We start from the raw sequence: 13,607 nt of genomic DNA, 5'->3' as shown, positions 1-13,607 counted from the left end.
GTTAGTTATTTAAGACTAAGGGTTTTCTTTTGAGTTACTCCAAATATTTGTCTACATATAATATTCTGGTCAATCCTATAGAATTGTCATGGATGCCATTCCTCAAGGAATCAGCATGCTTTTAAAAGATGGTGTTAAATCACAACCCCCTCAAGTGTTTTATTTAGACCCATATGATTATACAGTGGGAATGTAATGCTTTTTATCTATTCAGTCTTCTATAATGTACTTTTGGTATTGTACTGGCGCTTTTTGTTATTGTTACTTTTTGCTCTGCATTAAAAAATAGTCTGATTTAACCTCTGAGGTTCAATGGTGAGTTTTCAATGTTCATACATTTCAATTGCACTTTGTAGGCGTGTTTCATTGCACTCCATCGCTTCCTGTTGACATTTTGAAAATTCAGTTCGAGGGATGTGTGTAGCCTTGGCTTGGAGTGAGAGCACATTAAGATACGGTTACCGTTTGATTATGTAGACTAATTATGAAAATATAACAAACATCACAAACGAGTCAAGGCACTTGGTGTGCTTATTCGTTTTAGATATTTATTTATTTATGTTTGTTTCATCTGCTGGATGCCTACGTATTCATTCCAAAGCAGCATTGTTTTCAAGAAGGCCTTGGGATATCCGGGGGCTTTATTAGAGCCCCTTGCCCGATAGCAGACGCAGGAGAAGCGGTGGTAAGACGAGCTACTAAGATTTTATATAGTAATAATATAATATATATACATATAGTAATCACTTTGAATATGTAATTATGACAATCATTTATCACACTGTAAACGGATAACGTACCGAACATATGGAAAGCATAGTGCTTCATTTAGGTAAAAACATGTATTTACTTTCATACGCATGTTTAGTTGAATGTAATGGCAGTAGAGAGCGCAGACAAGTGTTATTAGTTATTACTGTAGTTGATTTGCTATAGATTTCAAAAGTATGAGGTGCACTTGACTCAATGACTGGTTGAAAGGGTGTGATCTTAGTAAATTGTCTTTAGTTTTTGTTTTAATTGTAATGAACATAGTCAAACATATTATAATGGAAAGTATTAATTGATTGCATGTGCGTTATTGCATTTTTAAGAAACACTTTTTTAGAAATAAATGCCTGTATGACTTTTTTAATCTCTTTCCCTGTTCCTCATGTAGCTCCTGTCCGTGTTGTGAAATCGGATGCAATTAGTGTGACACGTGTCTTTGTTCCTTTTGGAGATGTACTGTGTCTGTGGCTTGATATAATGCTGTTTAAACTAGTCAGTGTTGCCCTATAATGTGCTACAGCAGCCCATACCATTGCATGAGAACATAAGTAAGAATACAAATGAGAAAACAATCATTTGGTCCATCTTGCTTGTTTGAATCGTAGGGGCTGGTTGGATTTGAGACGAGCTCATTGGAGCAGGATCATAGAGAAGGATTGTAAGAAGCGGATTAGGCTCAAGTGTCCCGATTCTGTATCAGTTAATATATTTTAAATACACATATATTCTTTTGACCCTAGTGACCCAGTGTAATAGTCTCAACTGCATAGCCATGTAGATTGTTGCAGACCTCCACCACTGTTCGTGTAAGGAAGTGCCTCCTATTTTCGGTCATGTTACTAAATTTAAACTGACCCCTGGTTTGTTTCATTATTGTAAACTTTTTCGATCACATGTAAGAATTTGAATTCTTAAATCAGATTTCATATCTGTAATCACCTCTAGAAAGTTTATTTTGATTTTGTTTTTGATAGACTAGTGACACATTTGGTTATCACTTTTGTTTTGTAGTTGGAAGAGTAAGTTGATATGTGTGTGGTTGGTAATTGTGATAGTGTGTTATATGTTTTGTTGGGGGGGGGGGGGTATCAAATTGTTGTGGAATTTAAAGGTTAATGGGTAAATTCTGGTTTATGTGGGTTCAATGGGTAGGAACTTACTGTAGTTTTGCTGCTGAGTCCTAGTAACAATTTGTACCATATGAGATTTATTCTACTTCCTTATGGTGAGGTTCATTCTTGCCTGGCATACCAGCATCATTGTACAAATACTGTTACACTGTGTTTTCATTTAATTTGTATTTCCATGCAGAACATTTCTGTGAGGAAGCCATTGTTAGCCAAGGTACGTTCTAGTTTAGCCAAATCGTCAATTTTCATTACCACTACAAAAAAAGTAGTAGTAGAAAGCCAATCAACATTAGAGGCTTTAAAATAAAATTAATACATACATAAAAAAAAAAAGTACTGCCCAAAGGGGGAAGGGTTATGCCAGTTTTCATGGATACTGCCTAAAGCAGTCTATAGAGATCCTACAGATGACGTCACAGTCCCAGCAGCCTAGCCGGCTGGATCAAAACAGTCGCCATTTTGGCAGGCAAGCTAATCAGGTTACTTGGAAGGCAGTGTGACAAAGTTAATCTACGATGCTAGAACGTTGTTGTGTGCCAGGCTGTCACAACAGGTGGGGCGAGGGAAAAGATATGTGAAAGGAAGATCTTTTTACAGACCACCTACTGCTAAAATCAGGCATGATAGACGGATATCAGCCATAAAACGAGTATAAGCCAAAAGACTGAGCAATGGAATCCTACCGGGATTGATTGGCGGCTGTGGTAGTGATCATTTCATTTCGGGTAACTTTTTTGTTGTTGTTTGTTTGTTTCCTTTGTTAATAGACCTCAGTCTTAGAAATACATTGATCCATATTCTTATCTCCTTTTACAAATCCTCCAGGTGAGCTTTGTGATTTAGGCTATAAGTCGTTCTTACAGAAAGTGCACCACTGATGGTGATCACCAACTTGGCAATACCCTGGTAGAAATCTTGGCCAGGATCCTGTTTAAGATCTTGTAGGATCCTGTGATAGGATCTTGTACAAGATCCTGCATGGGATGTTACAAGATCTTGTAAGATCCCGTGCAGGATCCTTTTACAAACTCCAGTTGTAAAAGGATGCAGAAGACCCTCCTGTAATCTTCTCGGATCTAGGTATGGGAATCTGTAATAGAAGATCAGGGATTTGGCATTCCTTCAACTTGTTCAAATACAGATGGCAAAAACAAATCTTGAGGGAATTTAGCTGTAGCCCTCTCTCCCTTTGCACATGGTCTCAGTGCTCTCTCTCTCTCCCCTCTCATTACAGAGTTCTGCATTTCAGAGCACCCTTTCTCTCCCAACTTCCTGAATTGCAGACAGCTGCCTTCCCTCCAGAATGGTGTGTGAACTGTTCCTGCTGTCCTCCGTCTGGTTCCTCTTTGTAATCTTTTGGATGGAGACCATCAGTGTCTGGCTATTCCTCTGCAACTTCTACCAGGATAGGGCTTTTTACCATTGGGGTGATGGGTGAGTGAGCTGGGTGTGGAAGATCAGTAATGCAGTAATAACAGTAATAGCAATGTCTTATTATCAACAGGAAGCAGACCTTAGGTCTATTATAATTAAAATTACAGTAGTCATATTGACTCTGAATTTCAATTACATTGATAGTGTTCAAAATGCAGTTTTGCTGCAGAATTACAAGGACATAAAAGTTGATATACAAAGCAATATAATCAAGTGTATTGTATATGATAATTGTTATTTAAACAAAATTAGCCTACAAAGGAATGTATGTTTATAAACTTGAAGATTGACAATGGTGTAATTAGACTGGGAATTAACTGCTATTAATCAATCAATTGAACTACTTCAATATAATTGAACACATTTTGCATTTGTAATCAACCCCAGATCTAGTCCAAATTATACAACAGTACTTTAGATTAAGATGCAAACTTGCTTTACCGTCTAATTCTAGTGTAATTTCCTCTGGGGTGGCACACAGTTGTTAGGAACATAAGAAAGGCTACATACGAGAGCAGGTCATTCAAACCATAGTAACTTAGCTTTCCAAGAACCACATCCAGTCTAATATTGAATGATCCCAAGTAGTCAGCTTCAAAAACATGCATTAGTAGATTATTCCATGTTGCCACAACTTTTTGTGTGAAGAAGTCTACTGTTTTCTTTTGTTCAGAAAGGCTTTAAACTCATTTTCCATATTTGTCCCAGGTCCTTGTGCTTTGTTGAAATGGAAGTGGCCCTCTGGATTTACATGGTCGATACCATCATACTTTTGAAGACCTGGATAAAGTCGTGCTGTAGTCTTCTCTGTTCCAAAGATTCAATTCCTTCAGTTTGTCTGAAATATGACATTCTCTTCAGTCCTGGAATTCCTCTGGTTGCTCTCCTCTGAGAGAGCTCCTCTGCTTCTAGAGCAGCGATATCCTTCTTGTAAGGCAGTGACCAGAATTGAATGCAGTATTCCAGATGAAGTCTTTTTAGTTGTGAAACACAGTATTCCAAATAAACGTTTTTTTAGTTGTGAATGTAACCTCACTTTTCTAGTCGACCAAGTAATTTTAAAGGAAAAACCCACCCTTCGTATACATTAACGTAGCCAGGTAATCTCACAACTAGGGGATGTGAGGAACTGAATAATTCACCTCTGCTTCTGTGATACAGAGCACTTGCTTCCAGAAAGTGTTTTTGTTTGACTGATTGCCTGCATCCAATCATAGAAGTGGTTAGAAGTTGCCAAAGTCAGACACAGGACAGGTGAGAGAGAGCTATCTTGTTGTGTTTCTACTTTCAGACAGTCTTAACATTCATAATTTTGTTTTTATTTTGCCTTAATAGAAGTTAATCTTGATTCTAGTTTGTCTTAATTGTAATTAATTCAGTACATCTGCTGTGTTTGTTATAGTAAATAGATTGAAGGAAATGTGATCTATTGAAGGAATTTTGAGGAGGGATTTTGAAGTGCTTTCTGCCAGGTGAAGCTAGTTAGTTGTCAATAGATGACAGTTAGCTAAAGGGTACAAAATATGCCGTTGAGAGAGAGCTGTGCTGTTTCTCATTAAAAAACAAAGAGTCAAGCAATTGAATTTGGAACAATAACCAAAAGACCATACTAAATTTAGAAGCATGTGGCCATTACAGTGTCAGGTTTGCAGAATGATTGCCTTCCTGGATGAACTCATCCAGAAAGATTTCATCTGTGAACGTTGTCGGCATGTTGAGGTCCTATTTATTATTATATTTTGTAAGTCACCCTGGATAAGGGTGTCTGCTAAGAAATAAATAATAATAATTATAGAGATCAGTCTATGATCTTGAGGCTCATCTTGCTGATCTGCGCTGTATTAGTTATCTGCATGAATTGGTCAGTCAGCCCATGAGAGAGATGGTGTGCACGGCAAAACGTAGGAAGGATGAGACCTTAGAGCAGGAAAGTGCTGGTTTACAGTAGGTGGTAACTGCAGAAAAGGGTGTGCACGCCCCTTAGCAGAGACAACCCAAGAGCTAGAAATGCCCAACAGGTTCCTTCTGCTGGACACTGGGTTGGACAGTGAGGATGGGATGGCAGTTGAGCACCATGGTGTCCACTCCCCCCCAGAACAGGGAGGCGTAGATCACACAATGTGTTCTAGTGATAAGGAGACCCACATGGTATCTTGCCTGCCTGGTGCTCAGGTTGCAGATCTCCCTAAACTAGTAGACGGGCTACTGGCCAAAGTCGGGGGGGAATCCACTGGTCATGGTCCACATTGGTACCAATGACATAGGAAAAGGTAGGGCAGAGGTTCTGCACGAGTAATTTGTAAAAAAATATCGAGAGAAAATGTTGTAAACATTCAGTTTTGACCATTGAATTTAAAGTCGGTGATCACAATTTATTTATGTGTATTTATTTACTTACTTGGGTTCACCAAACCAACAGTAATTCAAATATCAGCAAAAACAAAACGACAGCATATGTCGTATGTGAAGTTCTCCCGCATGTCCGTTCTTATATGTTACTAAATATTTTAATTAAATACATATACGGTGTTTCAGCTGTAAACGCCTACAAATTTATAAGTTATAAATACTTTCTTCTCCAGCCGCCGGACCCGCAGTTTATGTGGTGGGCTTTACTGAATATAATATTGCCGACAATCCGGGCTTTGTAATGAAATTAGTAATTGTGAAAGATTTATAATCATGTTGATTGCTGAAACACGTGATTTTCTATACATCATATATTCATATATTATTATAATTATTAATGTTATTAGCAGATTTGCACCTGATATAGCTCTCATCTGCTGACTAGAATTCAATCTATCAAGTTGTCATCAGGTTGCAAACCCAAGTCTCTGGATGAATACCTTCCCTGCTAACACACAATGTAGCAACGTAATTTACGTCAAAAGTCCAGTCAAACATTAAAGAAAAAATAAGTTTTTCCTGTTTCATTTGCAAGCAATGCCTTTCTTTCAAGGGCAGTGTGACTAGTTTACAGAATCATTTGCGAGCAACACATCCGTTTGCTGTAGTGATTATAATCGAACCGAATCATGACATTTTTATCGAAAGACAAATGAAATTGAAGATGTGATGAATCATTACAACCATAAAACACATTATTTTTTTGCAGCAAATGTTCAATAAAACTTAAAACATAAAAGCAAACAATATCGGAGAGCACCTGATGTACGTGTGACTGCTAGGAGCGCTGGAAAAAACAGATAATGTGCCACAGGTTAACAATCATTCCAGTCAAACTCTAAGACAGATCAGGATAAACAAAGAGGAGGTACTAAAGGGACTAGCAGAACTGAAAACAAACATCACTTGGGCTTATTGTACTTGTACTTACCTGTACTTATTCCAAATTATTTATAGGCTGACTGGACATATCATAGCTATCGACAGGAAAGGGGATAAAACTGAGCCAGGATATTATAGATCAATCAGTGTCACCTGTATGACTTGTAACATTTTGGAAAAAAATATTGATAGTCAATGTGGGTTTAGACAAGGCAGATCTTACTAATTTGCTTTTTTGAACATGCAACTACAGCCGTGAAAGCATATGATATGATATACTTAGATTTTTAGAAATCAGCTTTTGATAAGGTTCCGCACTAAAGACTGATCCTCAAATTGGAAGCTGTAGGCATTCAGGGTAATGTAAGTAGATGGATTATGAACTGGTTGATGTCTAGGAAACAGAGGGTGTCGATTAGAGGAGTCGCTTCTAACTGGAGTGAGGTTGTTAGTGGAGTTCCACAGGGATCAGTACTAGGGCCTTTGCTGTTTCTAATCTATATTCATGATCTGATCTCTAGGATAGTTAGCAAACTTGTCAAATTTGCAGATGATACTAAAATAGGTGGCTCAACAAATACAATCTCAGCAGCACAGGTTATTCAAAGAGACTTGGATAATATTCAGTTGTGGGCCGACACCAGGCAGATTAAATTCAATGTGCAAGTGCAAGGTATTACATGCAGGTAACAAAAATGTCCACTATAATTAGACTATGGGAGGAACAGAACTAGATTAAGTAAAGCATGAGAAAGACCTAGGAGTCTATGTGGACTCCTCACTTTCTCCATCCAAACAATGTGGGGAAGCAATAAAAAAGGCAAACAGAATGCTAGGGTATATTGTCAAAAGTGTAGAATTGAGAACAAGGGAAGTAATGTTCAGACTGTACAATGCACTAGTTAGAGCTCATCTGGATACTGTGTTACAGTTACAGCTCTAGAGGCAGTTCAGAGGAGAGCAACCAGACTTATTCCAGGTTTGAAGGGAATGTCCTACTGAGAGACTGAGAGACTGAGGGAACTGAACCATTTCACCATGGAACAGGGAAGACTACTTGGGGACTTGATTCAAGCCTTCAAAATCATGAAGGGCATCGACCACATCAAACCAGAGGAGCTTTTCCAGATCAGCAGGGACACACGCACCCGGGGACACAAATGGAAATTTGGCTTACGGCATTCAAGACAGAAAATAGGAGACACTTCTTCACACAGTGTGTTGTTACAATCTGGAACAAACTCCTCAGTGATGTGGTTGAAGCTGAAAATTTGGGAACATTTTTAAAATAGACTGGATAGGATCCTTGGATCACTAAGTTATTGGTGGACACCAGTCGAGCACGAGGGGTCGAAAGGCCTCCTCTTGTTTGTAAACTTCCTTACATACCAAAAAACTCACAGAAGTGGCAGGGGAATGTACCTGAATAAACTCATGTGTAGTTAATTGTTTGGCATTCAAATTTAAACCATATTAAAAAGAGTGGGTGCTAACTAGGGAATGAGCTGATTAGGGAAATTGTTAGATACATTTGCTGTGAGGAGCAACATTTTTTTATTATGCTTATGTGGAGATTGAACTCAGAGCAGTTTATGTAGTTTTATCAGTGGCAATAGCCCAAGACGTTTGTCTTTAATGAAAAGCACATGTCAGTTAATCTCTGGATCTGGGATGCAGTTCCCTGGATCTAGGGTTTTGATTTCAGTGTTAGATTTCAGCAATGTGCTCTCACTCAACAGGGTTTTTTCTGATGACCCCGGACACATGCTGTACATGCTGGGAAGGTGAGGTGATGTCTTTCACATTCCATGCCTTGGAAACATCTGTTGCCAGCTCAGGCGTTCCAGTTGTGAAAACTATTGATATATAAATATTACTATAAATTAGTATAAATAATTAATTTAAAACAAATTCCAATGTTTCAGTATGGGTTCAATTATGATGTGAGCCATTAAACATTGCACTCACTCGGATCTTTTGATGTAGGTTGCCACTTTTGCAAAGTTGTGCCATTCAGCGTCATCTATACATATTTAACAAACTCAAGGTACAGTGGCCTCTAAAAACTGATTTTTAACCACAGATCCTGCTATATATATATTATATATTATAGCAAAATCTATAACATAAATCAAGTGACATCACAATTAATTCATTCCACAGACATTTTGTAAAATAAAAAGAAAAGCCATCTCTATTGGAAACTATATTGATAATGAAATCCTGTAAATTAAATTTCCTACTTTCCTTATAATGTTCTCATTTATTATATAATGTCTTCTTGAGATGGGTATTGATGAATAAGTAAATGAAAATGGGTGTTTTCAATTATTAAATTAATAATGGTTCAATATGTTTTTTCTGTTTAATGAAAGTTTTCAAATGATTTATTAAATTCAATTTCACATTTCTCACAAAAGATATGTCTGCATTCCAGTACATTGGTTGTCAAGTGCACAGTTAAACAGTTTTGTATCTGCATTATGCAATTTGTGCAGATGCTTTCACCCAGGGATCTCTAATCAAAGTGAACATAAGAGAGACGTCACCCTCCAGTTAGTATTAAAGCTTCTACAAGGCATATACAATGATGTTATAAAAGAACATCAGCAGAGGCAGTATGGTACCTGAATTCTCGATATGCATTAAAAAACACATTTAAGCTCTGATTAATTAGAAAAATAAAACATGATAAATATTTGTAGTTATGTAATATATATATATCATTAACATACCCCCCCACCGCCTCTCAGTGACTGTTTTGAACAATTCTTTCTGCAGGGTTGATGGTTTGGGGCGAACACAGATATGAGAGACAAGGGAAAAGAGATGCATATGTACCAGATTTCAAAACTACAAAATCTGACTCTCTGGCCAGCTGCCCCACAGAAGAAATCTACATTAAGGGGAGAAAACTAAACAAAGGAAAGTAAGAAAAAAGGACTAGAAACAGAGGAATTGGAGTGATGCCTGTTTGAGGATGGATTTTCCGGAAAACAATCTGGGAGTGAGAAGAAAATAGTGACTGGGGGTCAACTTTTCAACTTGAATGTATTATGCACTGCAGACTTTTACCACGCTCTAGAGCAAGAGTTTCAAACTCAGTTCTTAAAGGGCTGCAGTGTCTTCTAGTCTTCATTACAGCAGGGCATTTTAATTACATGATTAAATTTAGTTGTTTTATCAATTAGATATGTTGTTTTAGGTCTTTTACAAGTCATTTTGGCTTTACCTTTAAGCTTGTAGAGAATTATTCAATTCATCCAGACAATCAGTTGATTATACAAATTACATAACTGGGAACTGGACAAAACCCAGGAACAACTGAGTTTGAGACCCTTACTTTAAAAAGAGGGGGACATGTCCTTTTATTTATTTTTCTCCTCCGTTTTGCCTAGCTTTGTCAGCATGTCTTGCAAGTACGGTGTCCAGCTATTCTGATTTAGCTCCCAGATGGACTTTCATGTTACAACACCTTTGCATAGTGTTATGTAGTCAGAGTATTATATAATCTTATTATACATTAAGGTCTTCAGATTGTGTCCAAAAGCTACAATGATGTATAAGCCTGAGATACTTTTTTACTTTTTGTTGTTGCATTTTGCATCTTCACACCAACATTTGAAACCAGGTCTCTAGATGGAAAGGGACAAGTGCCATGAAAACAAAATTTGTTACCTTTCCTTTGGCTTCTATGTGGACAGACCAGGCCAGGCCAGGCTATGTAAATACTAGAGTCCAGAGTTAAAAGCATAGCAGAGACATTCACTAATTTACTTCTCCTTCTCTTTTATTAGTATTCATGCGTGCTGCTAATTCAATTTCTTGACTAAAAATTAAATAAATTGTGTTTCAGGCTAATCAAGAATGTAAGGCATGATTATTTAGGAAATGGAAGTCTTTTATATGGTTTGCTTGTATCCCTGATCCAAAGTATGCTTTTTGTAACAAAAGTTCTTACTTTAAGGCAGACCCAAGACACTACATTTTCTTCTCTGTCTTAATACAGTTCATTTTAAATATAGACATCAATTTACAATTGCCAGTTATTTATTTTTATAGTGCTACTTATGTGGGAGTGGTAGACAGCTTACACTGCATGCACTGCCAAGCCACCTGCTTCTTATCACACTGCGAATCCAAACCTTTGAACGTTGAACTGATGCAGCTCTCACTGGGAACACTGGAGAGCTCACAGGCACCCCAGTACATGGGTCGCTGTTGTGTAGTAAGCTTAGAAAACTCGATCTGTTGTGTACCATCTCATGGGGCTGGCCTTTCCTGGAATGTCTTTTATACTGCAGAGTTGATCACAGTGAAAGTGACGGCTTCTCCCATCTATTGAGTTCTTAATAGGATGTTTGTATAAAAATAGCAGGTTTGTTTTAAAACTTGACTGGATTGCTATTTTTTGTGGCACCACATTGATTTTCTCTTCCTAGTTGCTTTTATTTTTGAATAAACACAATCCAAAGTGTATGAAAGCAGAAGGGTGCTGAAAGGATGCATAGAACTCTCTACCATGTAAGCCTTTACTGTACTCATGCAAAACAACTTATTAACGAGCCACAAAATAATAATTTTGCCATTTTAATCAAGGCTTATATTAGCTGCTTGATATATAATCATTTATATATAATAAAATATGTAAAATGTCAGTACTATCAACAATGCATAGAGCAACATCATACATTTTAAAAAGAATGGCATGTTTTTTTTTAAACACAATGATCACATTTATTCACACCTGTAAGTATCTCAAAATAAAATCCTGGAAAAATAATCCTGCATCAGCTTTTTGTAGTCTGGAACTTAACATAAATTGTCTGTTCTAAAGGTCAGGGTATTCTAGGAGGTTCTACACATAATCAATCCTTTAGTTGCATTCATCATCATAGTCAAAGAGTGTTGTCAGAAAATAGCATTGATATTCGATTGGTTGATAGAACAGTAGAATAGAACAATAGAACATTTCCAAAAAGCGGAACTTGCCACTATTGCATTCATCATCAATATGTACAAGGGTACTGAAACACTCACTACCATGAGAAGAAGAGGATGCAAGAAAATATTACCACTATGTGGTGTGAGAAAAGTGGTTTGGGAGTGTGAATGAGGTGAAATCACCCTACAGCAGAATTTTGCCAAACAGTTGCACAACCTTTCTTCTTTTGAGAAAAACGCATTTCCTTGATTGAACAATATAAAACTATCAGATCTAAAGTTAATATTACCAAATAAAACAAAACATGTTATGTTTCTAAACAATGCTGCTGTTCTTTCCAAAAATTGTAACATTTATAAGCTTTCATTTTCCAGTTATTTTCATGTATTTTTTTTTTTTTTGTCTTGTTTGTTCCTGCCATCCTTTTGCGCAGTTGACACTTGTCTTGCAGGAAAAAATAAAATGAACCCTTTTTCCTGGCATTTTTGCTCGAGTTCCTGGCGTTTTTGCTCAAATCCAAGGGCAATGGCTGGAGATCTCCAAGAGTCTAGCATCATCAGGATACAGTCTCAATCAATTTTTATTTGTATAGCGCCCGTTGCATGGTAGCCACAGAGCACTTTATAGATTGATAAACATACAACAACAAAATAAATAAAATCATTCAAAACCAACATAAAGTAAACCATTAGGCATAAAAACTCTTTTTGGATGGCAGATAGTTATAGAAGAATATAAATCTCTGGGGTCCACAGCTTAAGGCCTAGTCCTAATGGTTGCCTCTCCTCCAGGTAATATAATTATGTTATAGCAACAAGAAGATTATTTTGGAAGATTTGAAATGGTGCTGCTGGCTGTGGTCTACCCTCTGGTGGGGGCCCCTTGTGGGGAGGTGGAACATCAACAGCCCTTGGGTGGCGATGTCCTGTCAGACCTTGGGGTGTGGGTACACTGTTAGTCCTCCATCAGCACTCTGGGGTGGGTTGTGCCTCATCGGGCTTCCATGGTCGGGCTCAAGGTATATGTATTAACGTGTACTATGGGGCTCGGTTCCACATCTTTCTTGTTAGTTTTTAGTTAATTAATGAAAACAATAATTTTTATATTCATATTTTTAATTAATTTGATTCTTACCTTACTGTGTGTTCCTTTGTCAACCCTCTTTATCCACAGGGTTTTTACTTTACAGATTGGGAGTTGAGACACTGCTCTTTTTCAGTGCAAACTTTTTGGCGCTTTCCTGGCAGCCTGACCAAGGTGAGACCACTGCAACAGGTGAATCGCATTATTTATAGCATCTTTTTCTTCTATCTGATTGAAACCCACTCTTTGGCTCTGGGTTTGTAGTTTACAATGGGTGGGGGGGCCAACGTTTCGATTTAACCTGGGTCATAAACTGTACACAATATCCAGTGCTGGTCAATTGAGATACCTGTTGCTCTTGCAGAACTGCCTTCACTATGCAATGTGTATTACCCTCATTGTTATTAGAGCAGGTTATGGCTTATCAAGTGACTAACTAAAACTTTGGAATCCCTGCTTTAATCCCCCTGGCATAGAAAACAGATGTTCAAGTTTGTCTGGTGCAGAACAGCATGACGCTTAGCCAAGAAGCTGCTGAACATCTCTGCTATAGTGCCATTTCCTGGAGACTGGACAAAAACATCTAACTTAACCATTGTTATATGAACCAGATACAGTTGCAATGTAGCAGAGAGCTGCTGGTGGAGTGGGTGTGTGAAGAGAGGTGAAGTAAACAAGTTGCAGCTGGTATCGCTTTGATGGTGCTTGTTAATCCACTAGCCGCACTGAATAACACAAGATAATGTATTTAGGTTTTTTTGCCTTTTCTGTGAGAAGTCTGATTCTAATGGCGTTATACTCACAGAACCATATAATATTCTGTATTTTAAATGCCAAATATAAGAATTAAAAAATAGAGGAGTGCTCTGTTTACATGCATCAGGATTTTTAATATTTCACATTTACATGACAAGCAGAATATTCAATTTAAACAATTAAACAAGCAAGTGCAG

The 13,607-nt window shown here is 37.5% G+C and overlaps 1 long non-coding RNA gene across 1 annotated transcript; it reads left to right on the top strand.

The window, feature by feature from the left end:
• The first annotated feature begins 386 nt into the window (after positions 1–386).
• LOC136749656 (uncharacterized) lies at positions 387–12,053 on the top strand. The gene is made up of 4 exons (XR_010816774.1): positions 387–685; positions 3,136–3,335; positions 8,366–8,410; positions 9,408–12,053. It is a non-coding gene; the product is annotated as an uncharacterized LOC136749656 (long non-coding RNA).
• Positions 12,054–13,607: the final 1,554 nt, after the last annotated feature.

The sequence above is a fragment of the Amia ocellicauda genome, chromosome 5 (genome assembly GCF_036373705.1).
Source record: "Amia ocellicauda isolate fAmiCal2 chromosome 5, fAmiCal2.hap1, whole genome shotgun sequence".
NCBI lineage: Eukaryota > Metazoa > Chordata > Actinopteri > Amiiformes > Amiidae > Amia > Amia ocellicauda.
Note: the sequence above shows the minus strand (reverse complement) of the source record. Positions and strands in the feature narration are given on the sequence as shown.